This window comes from Cydia splendana, chromosome 23 (genome assembly GCF_910591565.1).
Source record: "Cydia splendana chromosome 23, ilCydSple1.2, whole genome shotgun sequence".
Taxonomy (NCBI): Eukaryota; Metazoa; Arthropoda; class Insecta; order Lepidoptera; family Tortricidae; genus Cydia; species Cydia splendana.
This window is the reverse complement of record NC_085982.1, coordinates 3,047,407-3,069,904: the sequence shown is the minus strand read 5'-3', so window position 1 is coordinate 3,069,904 and position 22,498 is coordinate 3,047,407. Positions and strand designations below refer to the sequence as shown.

Here is a 22,498-nt window from a genome sequence, read left to right as displayed (position 1 = left end):
TTACCTCTGTTTTAACTCACCTCGGTCTCCACTAAATGGAAATTCTCTGAACTATAGAGGTTCTTACGTATTAATCAAAATTTAAAACATTATTGAAACATGTAAGATTTTAAATAATTACTTACCACCTGAAAGTTAATATTTTTTAATTAACAAATTAATAATTAAAGCCCAAGCAAGCAAGCAAGCTGCTTTTCCCAGCAGTGGGACACTTAACCAGGCTAACAAAAAAAATTAAACATCACATATGAAGTACCCATATGGGTAAGAATACAAATTAAATATCATGAAGGCGATCGAAGAGGCCCAATTAAGTAGTCTCGACTCCAAAACACTAAAATTCTCTCAAAACCAATTAATTAAAAAATAATTATCAATCACAAAATAATTGATTTTATTTCGATAATTTCAATCCTACGCAGGATCAAACGGCATTATGTATAGGAGCTACGCGTCTAAACTACGGTCGCTCAAATAAAATTATTTTTATTTGTGTTTTGTTTTTATGTGTAAATATTTTATATATTTTCATATGAATTGTAGTTTTCATACTCTAATGCTGTTAGCTACACAGAAATTAAATAATAAAATAAAAATTGAAGTAATAAAATTACTTTATGTAGAGAACATAAAGGGTATAGTCGGGTAAGCAACTAAGCATGGCCAAACTGCCCTTAGCGAAAAAAATAATTTCCTTTTACTGGATTATTAACCTATATAATATATATTACCTGAAGAGAGTATTATGGGATGTTAAAAATTCGAGTTTTTCACACTGTTAATCCCGATTTAATTTTTGAAAAAAATATATGTTAAACATTATTAAATTTTACATGAAATATGTAAAACTACTGTCGCAATTTCGCATGTAGTTTTTTTTTCTGAAAATTTTCAACTCAGTTTTTTACTATTTTGTCAAGAGATAATTCAATATTATTTTTTTCAGTAAGAGTTTAATTGTATCTACAAAATACCCAAATTACAAAGAAATCGGGTTAGTACTTTGGCTGTAATAAAATAAAAATGTTTTTTCTTTTTTTGCATTTTTTTTCAAAAGCTGAAGCATTTGAGGCTTATTTTTTTGTGAAAGCACTACATATATTTAGGTTAATAATCCGGTAAAAGGAAATTCATTTTTTCGCTAAGGGCAGTTTGGCCATACTTACCCGGCTATACCCTTTGAGAATGAGTTATGGTAATATTATATTTTAAAATAGAATGATTTAATAATGAACTCAAATGTATAAAATGTTGTTTAATACTCACAGACAGCTGAAATTAATTTCAATCAAACTCAAACTTAAAGCCGGTTTACGATTACTCTCGCTGTTGAGTCGGCTGGTCCTTGGTGTTCCGAGGCAAATGTTTTTGTGAGGGACCTGGGAAATGCTTGCGGGATAGGGGTAGCGATCCTAGGTCTGGTTCGTACCTGGTCCAGCGTATATCGTTGGGTATTCAACGCGGGAACGCCGCTGGTATTTTGGGGACGTATGAGCCGGGGATTTACCGGATTAGGATATAGGTTTATGGCTTGTTATTATGTGTTTTGTATTGACCAATTTCTTTTTAAATTTGACGATACGTGTTGCGGATTTAAATTGCAATATTAATGTACAATGTCTGTTTTAATTCATTTATGGTTTATTTTGTCTTACTAAGCTAATGATTTTGTTTCACTGTATTTGTATAAATTTATTTTGTATAGAGTACAAAGACATTGCACATTTCCCTCAAATCGGAAGCCCTTGAGAGTGCGTACTTCGAAGACTGCTCAAATAATTACTATAACTACTATTATTACCTGCAGTGTTTTTAGCTTTTAGTACGCGCAATAAAAAACATTCAAATGAAACGAAAATTAATAAAATACTTACCTACCAGCCCAAATAATAACTTCTTACAAACCTCAGTTAAATGGTTTTTAACCACTAGGTTAGCGCTAGCTAATGTTAGACATATTGTAGAGATATGTCGTATAAGGTTATAAGAGATTGTATGACTTACCTTTTTATGGGTCTTGGCGAAGAGCTTTTTGGCTGACTGAAAAGTTACAACAAAATATAAATAAATAAAAAAGTATAAAACTCCCGTGAGACTCGAACCTGTTTAAAAAGGATATAATAGGGTATTATATTGTAGTCAAAATAAATTATTTTACACCATGCATGAAATAAAGCACCAGAAAATTATTAGAAAAGCACAGATAGGAGTTATTTTTAAACACAAGTTCTATTTAATAAATCGGATAGAAATGTAAAAAGTAGGTGACTTGACCGTGACGTCACGAAGTAATGTTTCATATAAATTCCATATTAGCAAATCGTTTTGACAGTTCTAAATAAAAAAGTAACTGATTTGACTAGTAGGAAAATACCCTATTATTAAGGGGCTACCCCACCCCAATGATCTTCGATCTCAATCCCTTAGTTTTCTTACGTTTTTTGTAGCTTATCATATTAACAGCAACGAGTTTAAGCAATATAGTATCCCATATTTATATGAAAGTTCATTGTCTTCGAGGTATTTGCATCAAAATTGAACAATTTTAGGCTAAAAAATGGTTTTCTGGCTATAACTTTTGTGTTAATTAGTTTAAAATTAAAACTAGACACGTTTTTCGAGACGTCAAAGATGAACCCAAATATGTAGATTTCGTAGATGTAAGATCCTTCACAGCAAACTAGATACAAAAAAAGTGTTTTTTTAGACAATGTTTAAAAAATTCATAAAAAATAAGTAATCTTTTCTTTTTTAAAATCTGGTAGACAAAAATGGAGATAAAAGATTGAAGAATCGTTAACTGTTTGTTTTATAATTTTATCTGTAGTGAAAAAAAAAGGAGATACGATTCAAAACTTGTCAAAAATCGATGAAAACCTCGGGTAGCCCCTTAAATAATACATACATACATACATACATACATATAATCACGCCTATTTCCCGGAGGGGTAGGCAGAGACCACGGATTTCCACTTGCTACGATCCTGACATACCTCTTTCGCTTCCTTCACTTTCATAACATTCCTCATACACGCTCGTCGGTTTAGGGTGCTCTTGAACTGGCCTTTCTTCAGGATTTCCCCGATCCGATCAGAGAAAGTCCGCCGAGGTCTACCCCTTCCAACTCCGACTTCCACTTCTCCCTTATACACTCTCTTTGTTAGCCTTCTTTCACTCATTCTTTCCACATGTCCAAACCATCTCAACATACCTTTCTCAATTTTTGTCACTACATCTACATTCAGTCCACACTTTTCCCTTATCACACTGTTCCTAATTCTATCTTGCAATCTCACACCACACACACTTCTCAACGCTCTCATTTCCACTGCATTCACTTGGCTCTGATGCCTCTTCTGCCATACCCAACTTTCGCTACCATACATAAGTGTAGGCACCAACACCCCTCTATGAACAGCCAACCGTGCTTTTTGCGACACCTTCTGGCTGGAAGCGATAAGTGCCCCATTCACACGATTTCCAGCATTCACTCTCCTTTCAATGTCTTTATCATGCTTACCGTCCCTAGTGAACAAGGTACCCAGAAATACAAACTCTTTCACTTGTTCCACTCTTTCTTGACCAATCGAAATTTCAAATTTAAAATAATAATAATTGTTTTAAATTTTATTATTTGAAATTGAAATTTGATGGAGAAAAATCCTTCGTAAATTATCTACAGCAATATACCTACTTAATAATACTATTAAACAATGGTGGATTTTTATTACAAATTTATCAACCACATATTTACGGCAGATACCATAGACGCCCATATCCTTTTCCAGGAAATAAAAAAAAAATGACTGGAGTCCTCGGGTGACCCTAGGGCTGGCTCATTCCTAGGTCCATGAATAGGCATAGCCATCCAGCGGGGTAATGTAGCCAGCCTTATGGGCACCCTTCCGCAGGGCACAGACTTGGGGGACCTTTCATAGATGGGTATTTTTTCTATTGTTCTTTAATTTTTAAGTAGGTTTATTTTTAATGTTAGTTTAGTTTTGTAGGTAGTTTTAATTTTAGGTTACATTTGTTTATTAACTTTGGTATGTATGCTTCTCAATTTATTATAATATTATGTATGTATGAATATTTACTTCTTGTAATATTTAACATGGAGACAAAGAAAAGGGTTAAGAACCTTTAAAAAAATAAGGTTTGTTAACACCACCTTATTCTTAGGTACCTAGATTTGCTGTTTAATGTTTACTTTATTATGATTTAGTATAATTATATACTTACTGATGCAATATTTTGTGCCTCTTTTAGAGTCTGAAAAAGAATTAAATTTAACGTGACATTTTATAACAGTTTTTTTTTAATAATGGTTGTTTGTATTCTTATATTTAAAATCTTCTTTATTGTCATACTCTTTGCAGAGTGTCGTGGTCAACTGCTGACATCAGGCACAGATGTTGCTTGCCGTACGATTTCTCAGCATTTTCCGCGGTTGAAGGTCATTCTGGCAAATGCGTTCAGGGGTCTAAAATAATTTTTAAGAAAGGTGAAAGATTATTGTAGATGGTGCGCTATGTAGAAAAGGAGGTAAAACCACCCACTTTTCTAGTAGCATTTAGTTTTTTGGACTTTTGGACTTTTGTTCGGTTCTGTGAGGATCGCAGTTCAAACCTAACCTAACCCGCTTAACGGCGCACGCGGTGCGGTGTACGGGGCTTTGAGCGGGAGCGGTTTGGCATCATCATACTTTATACCTACATTTTATGGTAGGTAATCATAGTGGTTTATTTAGTTTAGGTATCATAGTAGTTTTCCGGGTCAAGGTCCGGGTCTGAGTCCGAGTCCGGGTCCGAGTCCGGGTCCGAGTCCGGGTCCGAGTCCGGGTCCGAGTCCGGGTCCGAGTCCGGGTCCGAGTCCGGGTCCGAGTCCGGGTCCGAGTCCAGGTCCGAGTCCGAGTTCAGGTCCGGAGCCGGGTCCGATCCGGATCCGGGTCCGGGTCCGAACCGAATCCGGGTACGAATCCGGATATGAATCCGAGTCCGGGTCCCAGTCCAAGTCCACCCACCAAACGTGTACTATGCGTCGTTGAAGAGTTCTGTTCTGATCATCATCAGCAGTTCCACTTCATCAAATGCGACAGTTTTTAATGTTAATGCTTTATTTTATGATGAAAGTACAGAAAATTCTAAACGTATGCGTTTAAGATTTGAGGAGTTCCCTCGATTCCGGATCCCATGTTCAGAACTTGAGCTTGATATGGCTTAAAAACCTAACTTGCGTAACAAACATAACGAAGAGGAAAAATCGCTAAACGCGAGCTATGCGTCGTTAAAGAGTTTCGTTCTGGTCATCAACAGCAGTTCCACTTCCTCAAATGTCATTTTTTTGAATGTATATGCTTGATTTCTTGATAAAAACACAACAATCGCTATATGTATGCCTTTAAGATTTGAGGAGTTCCCTCGGTTCCTTATGGATCCCATCATCAGAACTCGAGCTTGACAGAAATGTGGCTTAAAAACTAAACTTGCTTAACAAACATAACGAAGAGGACAAATCGCCAAACGTGAACTATGGGTTGTTGAAGAGTTCTGTTCTGATCATCATCAGCAGTTCCACTTCATCAAATGTCACGTTTTTGAATGTATATGCTTGATTTGTTGATTAAAACACAAAAATCACTATATGTATGCCTTTAAGATTTGAGGAGTTCCCTCGATTCCTCGTGGATTCCATCATCAGAACTGGGTTTTGATAAAAACGGGACCAATCTGTATGCATATACATACAACTAAAAAAAGAATTTTCAAAATCGGTCCAGTAATGACGGAGATATGGAGTAACAAACATAAAAAAAAAAAAAAAACATACAAGCGAATTGATAACCTCCTTCTTTGACGTTTGGAAGTCGGTTAAAAATACTAAAGTACTACAGACTTATTCAAATATTTCGATAGTAACTTGATTTGTGTGGTTATTTAAAAAAACCGGATTAATAAATCAAACGCACACGCTTTTTTCAGTTCAAAAATATAGTCAAGTTAAATAATAAAAATAAATTTATTCCTCATCGCTTATAATAATCAGTAGGTATATATATAATATTCAGTAGGTATACAATACAGCATGAGGTACAGTATGATTTTCTCTACCTATGCTTCGCTGACAAACGACTCTTGCCAAACTACGAGTAATTATCTTTCCTAAATACCTTAGTAAAAACGAATTTCTTTGTGTACCTACGTTTATACTTATTGACCGAAGCGTAGCGAAGGTCTACGTTTTGACTCGGGCATTTTGCTTTTGTATGTCCGGATGTTCTCCTCTACAGGTCATAATTCTCAACCGATTCTCGTGAAATTTTGTGACCAGATTCTATGAGTACCTAAATAAAAAAATTTTGTCGATCCGGTTTTTGGAAATTTTCTAAAATGGAGGAGTCGTGATACGTCGCGCTTAAGCAAATAGTCGTATCGATATCATAAGAATATTTTCTTTTTGAGACATATTTACATAATAAATGGCAAAAAATGCAAAAAAATTGTATTGCTGGTTTAGGCGGTATTTTTACTCGAGAATGAGTAGCTGAATTTCGTCAGCTTAGCTAAGAACTAACGTGGCGCATTTTGCAAACAGTCGCTTTTTTGTTTGCACACGGAAAGTCTGGGTTCGATCCCCAGTAAGACATAACTTTTTGTATTTTTTTTTACTTAAACTTCGTTTTTTTTTTAAATTAAAAATTTCGTATTGTAGATTGATCAAATCGCTGTGTAGCGCTGTCATCGTGCACGGTCCCAATAAGCTATGCTCGCGAGGTCTACAGCTCACAGAGCCACTAGTATAGTCAACACTAGTTCAGTCGAAATGAAAACCAATTTTCAATGTGTTCAGTAATAAGATTAAGCATGTTACGTTAACCGTAACCAAATAAAGTGTTAAAAAGATTTTTTCTGTCCCCTGTGCGAAAAACGTCAACTTTCGACACGCTGCGCTAAACGTAATTACCGCTTTCCGTCTCCATCGAACAGAAAATTTGTATACACAATTATGGAATGAATAAATGAATAATATTTATTTCAGATTAATAAAAATCCATATTCTTATTAGTAATACACAAGTCAACAGCTTTGGTTACTAAACAGTAAAAAAAAAGAATGCAGTATCTAAATAAATATAAAAATAAATTAAATTAGGTAATTGATTAAATAATTTAATAAGCCTTAAAATTAAATTAAATCCATAACACTAAATCATAACAATATTTTTGGGATGATGCAACCGATGTTGTGTGTATTTTCATCCACAAAAATAGAATTGGGTTATCCCATCTCTCAGATATGACTTTCAGGAAGTTTTTGGTGCTGTACCATACCCTGTGCATCAGGGAGGCGACTCGTTTACGGATTATTGTATAAAAAACTCCACACCTTGCCTTATTACAGACCCCGGCCAGTAAATAAGAAACCCTCAGAATGTTTTTCGGCCGAGGCGAAGCTGAGTTCACGTTACCTAAGACTTTTCTTACTTTACTGCCCTAGCTATGTAATATACTATTCTTATTAATGGTGACATTCCATTTCTAACTGCAGCTGCAATACTGTCAATTTTACTATGGAAATTGACAATGACAGTGACGCGTTCAGTACCGGTAGTGCAGCTGCGGTTAGAAATGGAATGTTACCATTTCTCACATTTATAGACGGGTCTAACGCGAAATCTATTCAATTACCTTTATTTACCGGGTTTCACTGGTCGTGGTTATATGTGTTAATATGTGTTCAAAACGCGGAAGTTTTAAATATACTATTCTTAAATGAATTAAATCTTAAATTTCTTAAATATTTTAACTAAAAGCGGCTAACAAGAGATGTCATGTTACTCATTACCGTTCTCTATGATGCGGGTAGGAGTAAAGTGGAAAAGATAGAGTAAAGTTACCTGTCTATCTTTTGAACCCCCTGACAGGAGAACTGGTCTTTTCTGTAATTATTAAAAATGTATTTACCCTCTCATTTTTATCTTATTATTATTATGTAGTCGTACGTACAGCATGTTTAACAAAACTACTTACTTACGTAATAAATAACTTATCATTCGATCTTGATTATAGCTATCACTTGTGAGCATGAGAATTCGAAAATACTGTATATGGTATTTGTGATGTAAATGGATACATTTTTATCGCTTGTGAGTGCAATAGAGTACTTACGGCCAACTAGAAAATATAATGTTTTTTACTGTATTTAAAATTACATAGGGACTAAAATATCAAATCAAAATCAAAGATTCTTTATTACATAAGACACACTTTGTTTATAATGTAAAGTGATGGAGCCACCCGGTAAGCAAAAATCCCTGTGTTGGGTGGCGCCGCTCTTCCTACACAAAGTAGATATAACAAAGAGAGAGACACGTAGAGGGACAAAGTAGATATAACAAAGAGAGAGACACGTAGAGGGACAAAGTAGATATAAACTATTTTTTTTTCTATGCCATGGAAAATTGCCGTCTGAGGTATCAAACAAGGTATATACTCAGTTGTAGGCTGTATTAGGAGTCACCGATGTCAAAATATGGTATGGTAGACTTATATATAAAACTAGTACCTATCTATCTATCTATCTATCTAAGGTTGTCTGGAAGAAATCGCTCTTTAGCGATAAGATCGCCTGTTGTCTGCCTCTACATTTAATCAATTGTACTTTTCTTTTGTATCTTTTGTGCCAATAAAGAGTATTCTATCTATCTATTTATCTATCTATCTATCTGCTAGCGATTTCATTTAGGACATGTTAAAAACTATTTATAAACTCTTCTATGTGGAACTTCGCAATATTTAAAGTAGGTATTATGTTTTAAATTTAAGTAATCACGTCAAAAACGCGTCTCAAACGGGAAAGTGTATCCGTGACAAAATATGTGAAAACTTATTAAATGGTACACGGGAAATAGTATTAATTTTGATTGTAGCTGGTGCTAATGTGTATTTGTATATTTTATGTAAGTATTAAGAAGAAAGTATTTGTTGTACTTACGCCGTTGAGTTGCTTGTTGACTCCAGAAAGAAAAGCGGTGTAATCCTAAACATACAAAAATATTAATCGAAATAGTTTTCGACTAAGAGTTAGCTACAAAAAAATAAATAAATTATAAAGTAACAAAACCCCTTTAGTTAGGTTTTCTATACTATTTTTAGAATGTCTGGCTGCGTTAGGTGTGGTCAGAGTTTATTTGCATTACCTACTCTAATGGTAAAGTCAAAAAAATATAAATGGGAAAAAATAAATTGGCTCACTAATATCACAGAATAAATAATAGTACTAGGTACAGAAGACTCACTCTCTAACAAAACGCGTCTATTACGATCAGGACAGATATGGCCGCTAGGTGGCGACAGCGCCACGCGCGGGTTATGGCTAGCCACCAAAATTGGTGTGGAACGGATGTACTTTTAGCTACCTGTAGCAAAGCGACGAAATCGCGTAGTGAGGCACGCCTGCTAATATTAGAAATAGGAAAAGAAACTTACCAGCTACAAAACAGAAAATGAAAATATGAATTTATATAATATTTATAAGGATAAGGTGGTAAAATTATTGTTAATATTAAGTTGTTAATTAGTATTTTATAGGTAACTATTCTAAATTATTGTAATTTATACTTAGTTAGTATTTTTCTGAGTGTTAACTTACAGTTTAAATTAAACATTATAATACTTAATGCACGGTTGGGGATCAATAATTAATGTGCCCTTAGTATGTTACTTATACTTAGTACGTAAATTGTATCTTCTGTTGGTGATCCAAATAAACAGATAAACAAAGGATATTTATTCGTATAATTACTAACGACGTTTTTCTTAAGTACCTACGATACTTACTCGTTTTATTACCGACATTTTTAATTTTTCTTATTATCTATATTAATATGGTAAAGAACTACTTTCTGTGTTTTTCCAAAATGTACAAAATTTCAACCTAATCGATCCAGTAGTTCCGGTGAAAATTGACTGTCACAGACGGATATACAGAGCGCCATAGGACTGATCCCATAAGGATTGCGTTTTTTATTTTAAGGAACCATAAAATTCTGTGCCTGTAAATCTGCATGAAATCCCATAGCCAGTACTTATTGTTACAATTTCTTAAAAAACTTTTAGCTGTTAGGAGTCAGCTCTATATGTACATATAGTGCTAATAAGTATTCTATTTAAACCTTTAGCACGTAGGTAGGTACTGTTATCCTATACGATATGTTGTTGTTGTTGTAGAGATATGCTTTCAACAAATTATAAACACACGTAATTGTTTATTTAAATAAAACTTACTTTCTTAAGGGGTGGTTGGGCCTGTGTTAGAGCGACCAATAGACACAAAACCCAAACGACCTGCATGGTGGCGGTTATGAAACAACAATCACTTCTAAAAAACCCTGCCTTTATATAAACATTTCAATTATTTCAAATCTTAATTGAACATGTCATTTCTTTCAGCGAATAATCAATTATGAAATTATCAATTAATCGCTTAAAAGACTTTATAGCAACAATAAAAACTATTCAAATGATTAATAGGTGTGTAGTTTACGAGCTACCAAACTAAGAAATTGTAGAAGTGCCTCCTTTAATAAAATATACACCTTAAATTGATTTAGGCAATTAAAAAGAAGCTCGAAGCACCCTGCAAAGCCAAATTGTAAAAAAAGTCGCCATTTTGATTTTTTAAATTTTAGATCTTAAAAGCGGTGGTGGCCGAGTGGATCTGATGTCTGACTTTCAACCCGGAGGTCTCGGGTTCAAATCCTGGCTCGTACCAATGAGTTTTTCGGAACTTATGTACGGAATATCATTTCATATTTACTAGCTTTTCGGTGAAGGAAAACATCGTGAGAAAACCTACATACCTGCGAAGAAGTTCAAAAGTGTATGTGAATTCCTCAGCCCGCATTGGGCCAGCGTGGGGACTATAGCCCAAACCCTCTCGTGCTTGAGAGGAGGCCTGAGCCCAGCAGTGGGACATTTATTATAGGCTAAATTATTTTATTATGTATTATTTTATTTTTATTTGATCTTATCTTGTCGATAATCGTTATCTGAGGATCCGAATATCCCTTAAATCTGAAGCTGAAGGTAAAATTGTTTAAACATTATTAGGCCGCTATCTTGCATTCCTTTATTTTTGGTTCGAATATGTTTAAAATGGATAGTCAAGAATCCGATATTATTTCTCAAAATTAATTCCAACAAAACATAATTGTGAAACTGGGAGTCTAGTTAATAAGAATATTATTAGAAAAATAAATGCTAAGTTCGGTAGATTAGCTAATTTGTTTGATTTGTGATTTTTTTTATTAGGCGTGTAACACGTGTCTGTCCGTCTGTCCGTCTGTCCGTCTGTCCGTCTGTCCGTCTGTCCGTCTGTCCGTCTGTCCGTCTGTCCGTCTGTCCGTCTGTCCGTCTGTACGTCTGTCCGTCTGTCTTACTGTCCGTCTGTCACCAGGCTGTATCTCATAAACCGTGATCAACAGTTGAAATTTTCACAGATTATGTATTATGTCCGACTCGCACTTGTCTTGTTTTTTTATTATTCCCGTATATTTATTATGTTTCCAATTCATTTAAGTTGCTAATTTTCTACCGATTTACATAGATGTAGATTATATAAATTCAACATGTGCCAACAACCCTATTGCGGTATTCATGCCTTATTAGTCCAGCGGTCGACAAATTTTTGAGATGAAGAGCCAATCGCAGTAGAAATCACCAGATTTAGGAATCTCAAACAGACGCAAATGTTGCTTTCAGTAGTCTAAGAACTTTAAAGCGGATATTTTGGTCCCTTGAAAAGCTGCAAATGTAGTTCTAAAGCAGTGGTTTGCCAACACCTGCCCAAGTCTATACCGAAAACTCCTACATGTTTATGCAAAACTGTCGATATATTAGCTCTACACATTTGGCAAGACACAAGGGTGCGATGCGACAGAGTGTGGGGAGCCACCGTAAACGCCAAGTATACATAAACATTCCTGAATAGGTGTATGTGGCTTAATGTGGCGCAGCCATACATTGTTGTTGCCAAGTCCATGCAGAAATTGGCGTGGACTCTAGATTTTTTTTAAATGTAGCCAATAGTTAATTTTTTAGCATTAGAAAAAGACTACGCGATCATGACATTTCTTTTAATTGTAAACGCTTTTTAAAAATCAGTAACTATTACTTATGAAAGCAAAAGTATGTAAATGATCGTATGTGATTCATAATTGTTACATTTTTGCCGTAACTTATTTTTCAAAAGTGTTTTTCAGTAAAAAGACACGTCAGGATTGTTTACCTTTTATCTAATGCTAAAAAAATGACCTATAAAAACTCTTAAGGGGCCCACTGATTAACAGTCCGCCGGACGAAATCGGCCTGTCAGTTGTTCGGAACTGTTAAATATTGTTCTAACTGACAGGCCGATACCGTCCGGCGGACTGTTAATCAGTGGGCCCCTTTACAAGTTATTCACATAGCCCGGTTCCGTCCCGGCCCTTTTTTAGGATGCAACCAGGAATACGGAGATGAGGACGGATTTCCAGGAAGTAAATGATAAAATGGTATATAAAAAACGAAATGGTCACGAAAATTTTTATTAAGTAGTTTTAAAATCGGATGGTCGACATGTAGATGATGTCATCAGGCACTGCAACAAAATTATGTTTGTATTAAAACTTCTACTAGCTCTAATTTCTTTGTATTAACGAAAACTATGCAGCCTCAACGACGTCATCCGAAGGGCCCTTGTCAGTGCCAAGGTACCGGCGGTCCTCGAGCCCAACGGACTGGCCAGGGTCAATGGCAATATGTCACACTAGGTAGTAGCTACATATTTGCGGCGTTTGGTGTGGAAACGTTGGGGCCGTGTGGACCTAGCGCGCGTCGCCTCTATGAGGAGCTGTCAAAGCGCCTCATAGAGGCTTCCGGTGACCAGAGCCTGGCCAATATTTTGCCCAACGGATCAGTTTGCCATCCAGCGGGGAAATGCGGCCAGCCTTCTGGGCACCCTACCGAGCGACTACGACTTATGTAATTTTTTTTATTTATAAGTTTTTAGTGTTTTTATTGTATACAACATGTCTCAAAACTATACTAAGTAGTTTCAGACACAGATTTTTATGTTATTTGAATGTTAATGTCAAATTTCATGTTATCTCATGTCATTTTAAAACGAGAACTTTTATTGTATGGGAGCGGTTTTTGGTGGTGGACGTGTGACTCTTAATTCCCGCCAAACACCAGTTCTAACAGATTTTACAGACACGTATGTACGTATTAATATACTACTACTTAATGGCGCAGCGACCCAAAATGACAGGCCTATTCGGATTTCGAGATAATCACAAGATCTTGAGATCTCTAAATAGAGATGAACTAGATCTACATTAGATATCGACTAGATGTGACTTGGATATCTAAGTCATAACTTGTCGAAATCGTTCAAGACGACCTCCAGAACCGCGGAAACGTCAAATTTGACATATCTATCTTACAAATATCTTTAAATTATCCGTATCGTAACTTGTTGAAGTCTAGTAGAAATCTAATTCATTTTCCGAATCGAGCCGTGAGTCTTGGCCTCCGACACGAGTACACGCCAATTGTCTCGATCATGTGCCATCTCCCGCCAGTTATCGGCATGGAGATCGCGCAAGTCCGCTTCAACCGCATCGCCCCAGCGATACCTGGGGGCCTACCGCGAGCCACGTTCGACGTGTGGCCTCTCTGTCACATTTGTAAATTTGTGCGTAAGTGTGACAAGAAGGCAACACATCGAACATAGTTCGCGGTAGGCCCTTTGGGACGTATTACTATTAATATATCTCTAGCTAATAGATCGATCAGGGACCGTGCGCGTTGGAGGGTCTGCCATCTTGTGGCCTGAATCGGAAGCATATGTGCATATGTACATTGCTACAGCAAGTGCTACCATCTACCGTTCTCGTCGGTACGTTTCCTTGTGTATAACCGATGATGAACCAACTGTTCTGCCATCTTGTGGGCAACATCGGAAGCATAAACTAGAAATTTACGCCTCGCGCCAAAAATCTGACGGCTCCTATGCTGTCCTCTATAGTTCAATCTGCTGATCCATATTCGCCCAAAGGTTAAAAATGGGACCTTAATAATTACTAAGACTCCGCTGTCCATCTGTCCATCTGTCCCGTCCGTCTGTCTGTCACCAGGCTGTAACTCATGAACCGTGATAACTAGGCAGGCAGCCGCTATAACAACAAATACTAAAAATATATAACCTTCGTGCGATAGTATCGCCTGGTGTTGGTGTGGCTGGGGGTTTTATAATAAAACTATCGAACCGGATTATATAGCGTATAATGTATTTAAAATACATCCCGACGTTTCGAACCCTTTACAGCTGCGTTTCATGAGTTACATGAGAACTATCGCGGTTACCGAAGACATTAAGTATTAGTTTCTTTTAATTTTATTTGTAGGTAGTTTTATATATAAATGTAGCGGCAGAGGTTAGTGGAGTTGACGCGTGACCAGAGGGCTGGGTCATATCTAGCACAGCGGATCAGCATTGCCATACAACGTGGCTGCCAGCCTTCTGGGCATGCTGCCAATAGTTCTATTTATAGTTAATTTTTAGGATTCCGTACCCAAAGGGTAACCGGACCCTATTACTAAGACTCCGCTGTCCGTCCGTCCGTCTGTATCTCACGAACAGTGATAGATAGTTGAAATTTTGACAGATGATGTATTTCTGTTGCCGCTATAACAACAAATACTAATTAAAAAACACGACTGCGAAAAAGCGAACCGAAAAGACAAAAATAATTTTTAGTTGTGTTAGTTACTCAACTTAATGAATGTAAAAAATTATTAGAATATGAGTGTTTAGTGAAGGTTATAAACAACAAACGCAAAAGTTTTATGCTCATTTAGGATCGTGACTGTACCTGTGTATTTTATTTCAATTACAGTCGGGGACCTTGATGTATTGACATTTTCCCATTTAAAAGGTCCCCGACTGCAATTGAAATAAAATACACAGGTACAGTCACGATCCTAAATGAGCATAAAACTTTTGCGTTTGTTGTTTATAACCTTCACTAAACACTCATATTCTAATAATTTTTTACATTCATTAAGTTGAGTAACTAACACAACTAAAAATTATTTTTGTCTTTTCGGTTCGCTTTTTCGCAGTCGTGTTTTTTAATTTTTAATTAATTAATTTTATTTTATACTTTTTAGAATTTTTACATTCATTAAGTTGAGTAACTAACACAACTAAAAAATATTTTTATCTTTTCAGTTCGCTTTTTCGCAGTCGTGTTTTTTAATTTTTTATTTATTTAATTAATTTTGGGGTCATGATTTCGTTAATAATCATTTGAAGTCACTTTATATTACTTTTGCGAGGGCGTCCTCAGTACAGAAAGGCACGCAGAGCGCCGCATATATCGGGCTACGCCCGACTACTTTGGAACGCGTACAGTGCGCCACGAACGTCGGGCTACGCCCGACGCTTTGAGCAAGAGGGCACTGAAGGCGTCTTGGTAAGCGTACAGCGTGTCACGTACGTCGGGCTACGCCCGACACTTTTAGTATGAGAATGTTGAGGGGACTGGCTTTGGACCGCGTGCAGCGCGCCACGTACGTCGGGCTACGCCCGACGCTTTGAGTATGAGGCCGGCTTTGGTAATCATACAGCGTGTCACGCTACGCCCGATACTTTTAATATGAGAGAGTCGAAGGCGCCTGGCTTTGGACCGCTTGCAGCGTGTCACGTACGTCGGACTACGCCCGACGCTTTGAGCAAGAGGGCACTGAAGGCGTCTTGGTAAGGGTACAGCGTGTCACGTATGTGGGCCTACGCCCGACACTTAGTATGAGAGAGTCGAAGGCGCCTGGCTTTGGACCGAGTGCAGCGCGCCACGTACGTCGGGCTACATCCGACTCTTTTACCATTAGGGCGCCGAAGGCGCCCGGCTTTAGAACGCGTATAACGCGCCTCGTACACGCCCGACGCTTTGAGTAAGAGGGCGCCTTCGGCGCCCGACACTTTTAGTATGAGAAAGTAGAAGTCGCCTGGCTTTGGACCGCGCGCAGCGCGCCACGTACGTCGGGCTACGCCCGACTCTTTTAGTATGAGGGCGCCGAAGGCGCCCGGCTTTGGAACGCGTACAGCGCGTCACGTACGTCGGGCTACGCCCGACGCTTTGAGTATGAGGCCGGCTTTGGTAATCATACAGCGTGTCACGCTACACCCAATACTTTTAATATGAGAGATTTGAAGGTGCCTGGCTTTGGACTGCGTGCAGCGCGCCACGTACATCGGGCTACGCCAAAACCTTTAAGTGTGAGGGCGCCGAAGGTGCCCGGCTTTGGTATGCGTACAGCGTGTCACGTACGTCGGACTACGCCCGACACTTTTAGTATGAGAAAGTAGAAGTCGCCTGGCCTTGGACCGCGCGCAGTGCGCCACGTATGTACGTCGGGCTACGCCCGACTCTTTTAGTATGAGGGCGCCGAAGGCGCCCGGCTTTGGAACGCGTACAACGCGCCACGTATGTCGGGCTACGGCCGATGCTTTGAGTATGAGGGCGCCAAGGGCGCCCGGCTTTGGTTTGGCCTTTTAGTGTGGGGGCGTCTTTGGCGCCTGGCTTTGGACCGAGTGCATATACTTGGACAAGTTGCAGGAAGCGCACATCTTTCTTACGGTCTGAGCCGTAGGCCCTACGTGGAGCTCACCCTTCGGCCTTAAAAAAAATGTCATCATCATCATAAATGTTAAAATTAAATCAAACCATACGGTTATACTGATACTTTCACGATTTGTTCTGCCAAAGTCGGTGCAGAGTTAGCTTAGACGGACTCTGTATCGTATCGATTAATAAATAGAAGTTATATTTTAAACTTTTCGATTCCATAAGCGCAATTACGAACATGTTTTAAAAACTATGAGTAGTATGTACCTACCTAATATAATATAATTATATTTTTTTATGATCAGCGGTCAAACCCTTTCCTTTTATTTTAATAAGTATCCCATTCAATAATAATATTTGGTTTTATGAGATTAGCTTCTCTTAACATAATTATTTTGTCAATTCTTACTGTCTCAAAATGAAACTTAAACCCACATGTTGCATATATAGTATCAATCGGCTTTCAAAGCCCTTCATTTTGATACCCTACTCGATAGGTTTGCACGATATTTTTTTCTAAAGGTTGCGTAATATGGCGTATTAAGTCCGTCATATTGTTCTTATAATGACGTCACATAGCCTATGTTACCCGGGATGACGTAAGGATTCTAATGATGTATCATACGTCTAAATCGGTTAAGGCATTCAGAAGTTAAGGTGGAATAAAGAAACTCACATACATACAAACATGAACGCTGAAAACAATACACTCTTTTTGTTTGGGCAGTCGTGTAAAAACTACGGAACCCTCGGTGGGCGAGTCCGACTCGCACTTGTCCGGTTTTTGAAGTTTAGTTTGTAATTTTTATTTTAAGGCCCTTTATTGTTTGGATTTAAATTATTTAGTAAATAAAAAATATATATAGTAACAGCACCAGTCATGGGACATTTAAGAGGAAATTTGGAGTATTTATGATATTTCCCTTGTACATGTAAATGGTCTTCCGCTTAGCGTGTTAAAAGATGAAAGTCCTATCCGCCTTTCATGTTTTAGGCGTGTTGTATCAAAGATACTGCAATGAGTTTCCACATAATTAACAAATTAAAACTATGCTTTTTTTCTCCAGTCATGGACACCAAAGCTCTAGTAATGGGCCCCCGGTAATGGACGTGGATCCAGTAATGGGCCCCCTATAATTGACATTGCTCTATCAGTATAAAATATTGAAATGGGGAATAAGTTGTGGCAAAAAAATAAATTTTTGGTATAAGCTTTTATCGCTGAATGTATTTTCTTTCCACAGCCAATTATTATTGTATTAGATTCATCGAGACAATTCTAATATACCCAACCACAATTAGTTAGGGTTTATTGCGATAAAGTTCCCATGGCCACCTCCTGTCTCCATCATCAGATCAAGTCCATGTTATCATAATATTGCATTATCATCCGATTTGCATACTTAATTACGTACTTACACAAAATTTCAACTGAATCGGAAATCGAAAAGTGGGTCAAATTCAGCTACCAAGATTTGACCCACACTAACTAACAAGGCAAGTTAAATAAAAGTTTGGAAAAACGATATTAATTTATCCTAAGTCCGAGAATACCTCCTGGTTGACATATTTCGTAACTACATTTTACTTCTGTATTGTTTAAAACATGAAATTATGGCATGGCAAGCATCATTATGTCAATTGTCCCATCATAGGAGGTATGCAGTTTTACAGCTCCTATAATGGGATTGGGCCAAATACCACTATTTTTTTACATCTGTGGAGTCACAACATAGTGTGTTGTATACCTTATCTCATGGTAAATGCAATGAACAAAACACATTCTAGTTTTCATCAAGTATTAATTAATTAAAATTTAATAAATTAACTCACCTCTCTTAGCGAAGTTGTTAAGAATTTTTAGTGATATTTTTTTTCAGTGGCACGACAACTTTTGGGTTGACGCACATTTCTTAAAAAATAACCGAATTTAATAAAAATTCAAACATAAGCAGCTCTAGGACTCTTATTTATGATAAAAATATATCCAGTGTTTATAAACTACTTTTATATACTTATTTTAGAGGAATTGTGTTTTTTTGTCCCATTACTGGTTCCGTGTCCATTATAGGGTATACTACTATAGGTATAAAAAGTTGTATGTCTTAAATTTCACTTTTGATAAGTACAAGTTTTTTATCACTGACTTCTTTTCATTCAACAGGCAACTAATTGATACTAATCGAGACAATTGTAACAAACCCGAACACAATTAAGGTTCGTTGTTTTATCACACAGACCCTATTATGGTCACCTCCCGTGTCCATCATCAGGTCACCGTGAAGTTTCAGCTCAGTCGAATAATGGGAAGTGGGTCTAATTTAGCTTGCAAAATTGACCTGAAAAACATTGCTAGTAAAAGCTTATTATTGGTGCCATAGGGAATATTTACTTACTCAACACTCATAGCTCCTTTAACTGACTAACGCAGTACCGTAGATTCTCGGGGGCGTAGATGCACAGCATCTTTTTGGTCCCCTTTCCATTTCCATTCCCCATAGTCATTGCTCCTGAACCAGCATCTTCGTTTGATGTTGTCTTGTCATCATCAACACCCTTTGAGAAATAAAGTTACTTATTAGCTGGGATAAAAAAGTGAGCATTTGAAATGAAATAGTTGACTTTCAGTGTATCAAATTACCCAACAAAAATTGCATAGGTATTTAAAAAGAAGAGGTTTAAGTTCAAATATGACCGCGATCGCACTTGGAATACCCTCATTTAAATTATATAATCTAGACACGCGGTAGCGTGTCAAGCCAAGTTCTAATGAAGAGAACTGGCGACGCAGCGGCCGAGTGTTATGGCTCCTCTACACGATGATCCAGCGCTGGACTAGCGAGATGGCCATGCGATGGTTGAGAGTACGCACTATGGAATGGGCCACGTGTAGATGCGTACACACCATCGCTGGCCCACTACCTTTGATGTACGGACTAAAAACCGACATCGTGGCCATCCCATCGCCATCCCGCCGCGCCATAAGCCATCCTACACCACTACCCTCCCTACGCGCTGGCACATCTTAGTGAGCCAGTATGATGGCCCATCGTGTAGAGGAGCCATTATATTACACGAACCATTTGGAGCTACTTTTTAACCCTACGTAACTCAAAATCTATTTAACATAAAGACATGAAATTTGGTACATTTATTAAGACCCTTAAGGCTAACTAGAATTCCAAATTTCATGAATATAACTCAACCGGTTATTAAGATACATACATCTAAAAATCGGGATTTTTCTGACTGACTTATTGACTGACTCGCGTACTGACTTACTCACCGATCATCAAAAACCTAACCCGCTTTCAGAGGACCTAGCAAGTTGAAATTTGGCATCCAGATGGGCAACTGTGTGGTTACAATACTGAGATAAAGAAACAGTGATTTTTTGCGATTTGTATTATGGATTTACCAAAAAACTATTTTTATTTACACACTAAGCGCCTAACGATTTTGTAATAGCAAAAATACATTTCAGTTTGAAATCAACTATGATGAATACTAATAATTTCCGTACAAAAAGTAATGATATCCCATCAAAAACATAAATTTTAATGTGAAATGAGAGCCAAGTTCAATATGTGTGTGTTCAAGTGTACGTAAAAACTAGCCAAGTAAAATCCTGAACTTTAATTACATCCCAAGCAAACTAGAACTTGGCACCCATATTATAGATCTCAATTCTTTTTCCGGCGAAGTCAATAACGACGAATATTCTATATTCTTAATATTGAACTTGGCTCTCATTTCACATTTATGTTTTTGATGGTTATTTTTACCTGATCATCTTCAACTGGCTGTAAATTAAAAGAAATAACTATCAAAAATGTACTTGATACATGTTTTTTTTTCTGCAAACCTCATTCTACGGGATATCACTATCACTACATATTTATTATGGGAACACCCAAATATTCTGAAATATGTTTTTCCGACTTTCATAATCACGATTTTTTATACGTCCGAAATATCGAAATCACGACTATGAAAACCACGAAAGAAGAAAATCATGACTGCGCTATTTCCGAATACATAAAATCCGATTGTCATATGAACGAAAGCTTAAAGTACCGATTTTTAAAAAATCCGATTTTTTTTCCCGAATTTGTCTATTCCGAAAAATCATTGATCGATCGGAAATAAAATAATTCGGAATTCAGAAATTCGATCTTTTGTAAACTCGGAAATCCGGAATAATGAAATTCGTGATTTTCAAAAGGGAAGTAATTAAATGGTCAGCCGTTTTTAAAATTGATCTGCAAGAAAAAATGCATTTAAATCATTTGGACATGCTAGAACTGCTACCTTTACAGAAGCCAACTGCTACTAGCGAAGTGGGTTAGGTTAGGTTAGAACTGCGACCTTCACAGAAACCAACTGCTACTAGAAAAGTGGGTAAGGTTAGAACTGTGATCTTTACAGAAACTAACTTCTACTAGAAAAGTGGGTTAGGTGAGGTTAGAACTGCGACCTTCACAGAAACCAACTGCTACTAGAAAAGTGGGTTAGGTTAGAACTGCGATCTAACCTACCCAAACGGTTACGTTAGAACTGCTACCCCCCGTAGAAACGTAGGTACCTTTATTTATTAACAACAAATTCGGAATATCGTTATTCGGAATTTAAAAAATAGGAATCACGTCAAATCGGAATTCAAAATTTCGGAATTCGTGATATCAAAAATAGTAAATGTTAAATTCGGTGTTTCTCCCTATCGGAATTGTTATATTCGGAATTAAAAAAATCGTCGGTTTTACTATTCGGAAATATAAAACTTCGTGATTTTCATCGTTCGGTAATTACGACAATCGGAATTTTGATGGGTCGAGCATTTAAAAAAAATAATAATAAAATTCGATATTTTAAAATTCGGCATAAAATATTTCGGAATTATGTAGTGTACCCATTTATTATAAAATAGACAAAGTACCCCGCCGCGTCTGTCTGTTTGTACGAGTATGTCTGTATGTTCGTAATAAACTCAAAAACTAGTGAACGGATTTTCATGCGGTTTTCACCTATCAATAGAGTGATTGTCGAGGAAAGTTATGTGTATAATTTGTTAATTAAGGTGTTGTGTATGCTAAGATTCAGGGACTCCTGCAAGTGCGACATGGAGTGTTCTGGCATCGGTACCGACGACTGGGAGGAACGTGCTGCAATGAGACCCGAGTGGCGTAGAGACCTATGCGTGGGAGTGGAGAAGCACGACGAAGGGTGGCTGGAAAACTTAAGACAAAAAAAAAGGCACAGGCGTCATCGGGCTGGTAGCCGGGTCTCGGATCCAGAGGCTCAACAAATTCACACATGCGACTTATGCGGCAAGAAGTGCCGTGCAGTGATAGGCTTGTATAGCCATGGGCGGAAATGCATTGGCCGTCTCAACCGCTCTTGACACAGCGTTGCCACAATCATCCGTCAGGGATGCAGTGGCCATTGATGATGTGTAACCCGTGCGAAAAGCAGCAGCAGTTGCTGGGTGGGTCGTTAGTGTTTAACAAAAAAATAATTATGAAAAATAATGAAGCCAAACTCGATGTGCTTTTTTAATTTAATTGACGAGCTCATCGCCGCATTACCATAAGCATAACATCGTTTCTTACATGAGAAAACGCAATCGCTGATTATAAATGAAGGTTATATATTATTTTTATAATTAAAGGGGGATAATAAATACCTAAATAAAGACGAATTAAATACCGGGACACTATCTGTGTTTAACTAAAATATGAAAAATAAATTAAAATATATTTTTTTACTTTCGTTTGCGGTAATCATTTAAAACAAGATTAAATACTTAAGTAATAAAAATAACTTATAA

General features: G+C 37.2%; 2 long non-coding RNA genes across 2 annotated transcripts; both read right to left on the bottom strand.

Moving 5' to 3' along the window:
- Positions 1-1,262: 1,262 nt before the first annotated feature.
- LOC134801984 (uncharacterized) lies at positions 1,263-9,039 on the bottom strand. Its single transcript, XR_010145787.1, has 5 exons — positions 8,994-9,039; positions 7,897-7,938; positions 4,243-4,272; positions 2,005-2,040; positions 1,263-1,272 (listed from the first exon to the last, which is right to left on the bottom strand). It is a non-coding gene; the product is annotated as an uncharacterized LOC134801984 (long non-coding RNA).
- LOC134802030 (uncharacterized) lies at positions 2,891-3,591 on the bottom strand. The gene is made up of 2 exons (XR_010145800.1): positions 3,212-3,591; positions 2,891-3,165 (listed from the first exon to the last, which is right to left on the bottom strand). It is a non-coding gene; the product is annotated as an uncharacterized LOC134802030 (long non-coding RNA).
- Positions 9,040-22,498: the final 13,459 nt, after the last annotated feature.